Genomic DNA, 6000 nt, shown 5'->3' with positions numbered 1-6000 from the left:
CAGCAGGGGTAGCTGGGACTACAGGCCCCCGCCACCACGCCTGGCTAATTTTTTTGTATTTTTTAGTAGAGACAGGGTTTCACCGTGTTAGCCAGGATGGTCTAAATCTCCTGACCTCGTGATCCGCCCACCTCAGCCTCCCAAAGTGCTGGGATTACAGACTGAGCTTTGATTTTTAAAATGATGGCTTTGCCTGCATCCAGGTTGGAATGTGATCCAGGCTGGAGATTTATAATCAGTTTTAAAATGTAGAAAGCAGCTAGGTTTGGTGGCTTACGTCTGTAATCCCAGCACTTTGGGAGGCCATGGCAGGTGGATCACCTGAGGTCAGGAGTTCAAAACCAGACTGCCAACATGGTGAAACCCCGTCTCTACTAAAAATACAAAAATTAGCCAGGCATGGTGGCGGGCGCATGTAATCCCAGCTACTTGGGAAGCTGAGACAGAAGAATCGCTTGAATTTGTAAGACAGAGGTTGCAGTAAGCTGAGATCGTGTCACTGCACTCCAGCCTGGGTAATGGAGGAAGACTCCATCTCAAAAATAAAATAAAATACTAAAATGTTCATGAAAGCCTTGATTAGGGGAATGCCTGCAGAGCTGGAGGAAAGGATTTAGGAGTTGTTTAGGTCTGAGTGATTTGGGCTGAGGGGTAAGCATGAGGGTAATAAATTGGAGGATGATGAAGGGAGAATGAATAATTTAGGATGAAACCTGGGTTTCTGTTTGGGTAACTACATGTATGGTGGTGCTCTTCAGTGGGACTGGGAAATTGGGAGGAGAGCCAAGTTTCAGTAGAAGATGATGAGGCCATTTTTGGCTTGTTGCGGTGCCAAGAGACATCCAGTGGAATTATCTGATAGGCAGACAGGAGGGTCTGGGCCCAGGAAAGAGGTCTGGAGGGAGATATGGTTTGGGAATCTCCTATAAAACCTGGGTTTTGGCCGGGCACGGTGGCTCACGCTTGTAATCCCAGCACTTTGGGAGGCCGAGGTGGGTGGACCACCTGAGATCAGGAGTTCGAGACCAGCCTGACCAACATAGTGAAACCCTGTCTCTACTAAAAATACAAAACTTAGCTTGGGTGGTTTCAGGTGCCTGTAGTCCCAGCTACTCAGGAGGCTGAGACAGGAGAATCACTTGAACCCGGGAGGTGGAGGTTGCAGTGAGCTGAGATTGCACCACTGCACTCCAGCCTGGGTGACACAGCGAGACTCCATCTCAAAAAGAAATCCCAAAACCTGGGTTCCTGCAATTTCAAGGTCAACTGACCATGAATACATGAAATCTCCAGATCATTTTCCCAACTGAAAATATTAATACCAGCTCCATCTCTTCCCCTAAGGGAAACTGGAAATAGAAATCATCAAAGTGCAAGGACTTTAACCAAAAAGCCTGTACTTGGTGGGATATCCAGGAGACAGACCAGGTTCGGTACAGAGGGCTGTGGTTGGCCTGTGCCCTTATCACTCCAGTGTCCAGCCTCTGGCTCTCCCTAGGTATAGAAGTCTTCTTCTCCTGGGAGGAGGAGACAGCAAGGGGCTAAAATGGGGGTCCAGAGGTGCTGTGGGGGAATATTCACGTGTTCATTCAACAAATAATTTATTGAAGCTCAAAGTGAAAATCCAGTTACCTATCAGTTATTCACAGTCTTGCGTGAATTCTTTTCATCATCTTCAATGTGAGGCTTAGCTTGGTTGTTTGTTTACAGTTTTTAAACAGGTAAACATCCACATAGTTCCAGAATCAAATACTGGGAATCCACTGGTATTTGATTCCAGAATCATCCACAGCGTGCAGAGGCTCATGTCTGTAATCCCAGCACTTCGGGAGGATCGCTTCAGCTCACGAGTTCAAGACCACCCTGGGCAACATGACAAAACCCCATCTCTACTAAAAATACGAAAAAATAACTGGGCGTGGTAGCATGTGCCTGTGATCCCAGCTACTTGGGAGGCTGAGGTGGGAGGATCGCTTGAACCTGGGGAGGTTGAGGCTTTAGTGAGCCTTGATTGTGCTACTGCACTCCAGCCTGGACAACAGAGTGAGACCTGTCTCAAAAAAAAGGTGTCTACATTGAGGTCTCATTCTCAGCCATCCCCACAGCTGCCTGGTATTCCATTATATACCATAGCTTAGTCAAAAGGGTAGTTTATTGAGGGAGAGATTTTGGAGCCTGGAGTTTTTTTTGAAAAAGAGGCCTTGCGGGGTCACATTTGGAGGCAGAAGGAGACACTGGGCAGCCAGGGAGTAAAAGAGCAAAGGCCATGAAGTGGGGCATATTCCACTGACTTGGCCATTCTTCCTGAAGCCTTAGGAAGGAATCTAGCCCCCTGACTTGCTCAGGGAAGCTCTGGATAAAATATGTGAGGAGAGAAAAACCTGCCTCTGGGATTCACTTATTCTGTTCATTTAACAAATATGTATGAGCCTCTATTAGGTATCAGGCCCTGTGCTCAGACCATGGGCAACACGGGGGCAAGATCTCCATCTTGCTTTAGCTGGAGACAGAATGTAAATAAACTCACAAGCAAAGGCAGTGAAAGTGGGAGTCCATGGAGGGTCTGGGCTTAATAAGTGCTATGGGAATTCAAAGCAGGGGGAGTTCCTGCAGAAGCCCCTTTCTCAGCCTCAGACCCTGGCTCAGATGTCATCTCCCACAGGAGACCTTCCCAGTGCTACACACATAACTGACAATTCTGTCTTCTGAGCCGCTGGAATTTACACAGTCCCACTGTCCTTACCACAGTACCTGTCATTCTTTTCAATCTGTCTCCCTTACTAGACTGTGACTTTTCAATCTGACTCCCTTACTAGACTCCCTGATGGCAGGTTCTGTCCTTATTCATGGTGCATCTCTGAATCCCTAAATCTCTGCACAGTACCTGGCTTTCAGTATAGACATATGACTATTAAATTCTCTCTCACACAGAGGAGACAGGGTTTAAGCCGAGCCCTGAGAATAAATTAGATTTGGACAGATGGGAAAGAATTAAAGCAAACAGGCATATAGATAGGAGTGAAGTGAGACATTCGCTCAGTAAAGATGGGGAAGGTACAATGGGAAATAAAAGCATGTTAAAGGCAGATTGTGAATTCTTAGTATCCCCAGAAGAGAGAAATCTAGAGGCTGATAATCACCCAATACAAAGGTGGTTTCAGGTCTAGGAGCAAAATGAGGAGATGCCGAGATTCACTGGTAGATTCCTTTTTTCAGTAATTTCTGGATATCTGTGAAGGCGGCAATGAAAGGTTTAGGTTTGGTTTTTTGGTTTTTTTTCTTTTTCCTTTTTTTTTAGAAACTGTCTCCTCCCTCTGTTGCTGAGGCTGGAATGCAGTGATACGACCTCGGCTCAAAGCAACCTCCACCTCCCAGGTTCAAGTAATTCTTGTGCCTCAGTCTCCCAAGTAGCTGGGATTACAGGCGCCTGCCACCACACCCAGCTAATTTTTGTATTTTTAGTAGAGATAGTGTTTCACCATGTTGGCCAGGCTGGTCTTGAACTCCTGACCTCAAGTGATTTACCCACCTTTGCCTCCCAAAGTCCAAAGATTACAGGCATGAGCCATGGCGCCCGGCCTTTGTCTCTCCTTTTTTTTTTTTTTTTTTTTTTTTTTTTTTTTTTTTGAGACGGAGTCTGGCTCTGCCGCCCAGGCTGGAGTGCAGTGGCCGGATCTCAGCTCACTGCAAGCTCCGCCTCCCGGGTTTACGCCATTCTCCGGCCTCAGCCTCCCGAGTAGCTGGGACTACAGGCACCCGCCACCACGCCCGGCTAGTTTTTTTTGTATTTTTAGTAGAGACGGGGTTTCACTGTGTTAGCCAGGATGGTCTCGATCTCCTGACCTCGTGATCCGCCCGTCTCGGCCTCCCAAAGTGCTGGGATTACAGGCTTGAGCCACCGCGCCCGGCCTGTCTCTCCTTTTAAGCTTCATCCACCTACGGATACCATGATTCCAGCTAGTTAGAATGGATGTTTCCAGTTTTTTCCCTTAGATCAAAATCATGACATCTTGATTTCAAAGATCATCAAGGAGAGAGTGTAATTTCAAGTCATCCCTGGCATACCAGCTCCAAGACCAGGGATTATAATGTTTGACATGAACTGAGTTGGGGTGTGTCTCTCTTTCCTGGCCTTTGGACTAAGAGGGACCGACAAAAAGTCAAATTAGCCTCACGACCAAAAACAAGACACCCAGCGTGACTTAGATTTGTAAGAAAGGCATGGGCTCCTTAGACCAGCCTTCAAGGTCAGTTCATAATCCCTTCTGAAACAGTTTAAGGAGGCCCTGTGTGGTGGCTCACGCCTATAATCCCAGCACTTTGGGAGGCTGAGGTGGGCGTATCACTGGAAGTTAGGAGTTCGAGACCAGCCTGGCCAACATGGTGAAGCCCCCACTTTTTGCATTTTGTTTATCTCTACTTTTTGTATTTTGTGAAAATACAAAAATTAGCCAGGCATGGAGATGCACGCCTGTAATCCGAGCTACTCAGGAGGCTGAGGCACGAGAATCACTTGAACCTGGGATGCAGAGGTTGCAGTGAGCTGAGATCGTGCCACTGCACTTCAACCTGGGCAACAGAGTGAGACTCCATCTTAAAAAAAAGGAAACAGCAGCCAGCCACAGTGGCTTATGCTTGTAATCTCAGCACTTTGGGAGGCTGAGGCGGGTGGATCACCTGAGGTCAGGAGTTCCAGACCAGCCTAACCAACAAGGTGAAACCCCGTCTCTACTAAAAATACAAAAATTAGCTGGGCGTGTTGGCACACGCTGTAGTCCCAGCTACTCAGGAGGCTGAGACAGGAGAATTGCTTGAACCTGGGAGGCGGAGGTTGCAGTGAGCCGAGATTGCACCACTGCACTCCAGCCTGGGCAATGGAGCAAGACTTTCTCTCAAAAAAAGAAAGAAACGGCTTAGGGACCAAGCTGAGCAGCAGAGGGGGGCAAGGAGAAGAATGCAAAAATAAGGCATAAGCGGCCCCTACCACAAGCAGCCCACTTCTCCACATCCTTACTGATCTGGACCCTGCCAATCAAGCCAAAGCACTGACCCACAATTTAAATAGGACTTTGTCATTTTATATGAATGGTAGGAAAAGAGGAGGGCTCACCCGCCAGTAGTTGGCCAATCACGATCCAGTTCCTTAACACAAGAAAATGATAGACTTTCTTTTCCACTTGGGTGCTTTCTTCACAGAGTGAAGTACAGTCATGCACCGCATCATAACATTTTGGTCAACTACAGATGGCATATATGACAACAGTCCCATAAGATTATAATGGAGCTGAAAAATTCCTATTGCCTAGTGACATTCATAGCCATCATAAGGTCATAGCACAATGCTTTTCTATGTTTAGATACACAACTACTTCCCATCGTATTCGGTACAGTAATTTTCTGTACAGGTTTGTAACCTAGAAGCAACAGGCCATACCTTAAACCTTAGGTGTGTAGTAGGCTATGCCATCTTAGGTTTGTATAAGGACTCTATGATGTCCGCACAGTGATGAAATCACCTAACAACACTTTTCTCAGAACATATCCCTGTCATTAAGTGATACATGACTGTATCTTGTAGTCAGCAGGAGAAGACAGGCCTCATGATAGGAAATGGAAGAGGAGACTTCATGATGCTTAGCGGGAGACAGGAAGATGGAAATTGTCGTGCTAGGTCAACAAACCTCAGAGAGGCTGTTTGAAAAGGATCCTGGCATTTATCCATGAACACATTAGGGGCCTATCAATTTGTAGATAACTATTTCTCCAAGTGTAGGCCTGTCTTATCAAGGCGGGTCTGTAACAGGCCAGCATGAAGTCATAAGGGTTTGCATTGGAAAGGGAAAAATGGGAATGCAAAGGAAGGTTGGATGTGAAAGAATTTTCCAAGGAGCATATATAGCTGAGGAGACTGCGGCCTTGCTTCATTCTTATGTGTGTATTTATTTATTGAGATAGCGTCTGATTCTGTGCCCAGGCTGGAGTGCAGTGGGGCAACCATGG

This window comes from Macaca nemestrina, chromosome 9 (assembly GCF_043159975.1).
Source record: "Macaca nemestrina isolate mMacNem1 chromosome 9, mMacNem.hap1, whole genome shotgun sequence".
NCBI lineage: Eukaryota > Metazoa > Chordata > Mammalia > Primates > Cercopithecidae > Macaca > Macaca nemestrina.
Note: the sequence above shows the minus strand (reverse complement) of the source record.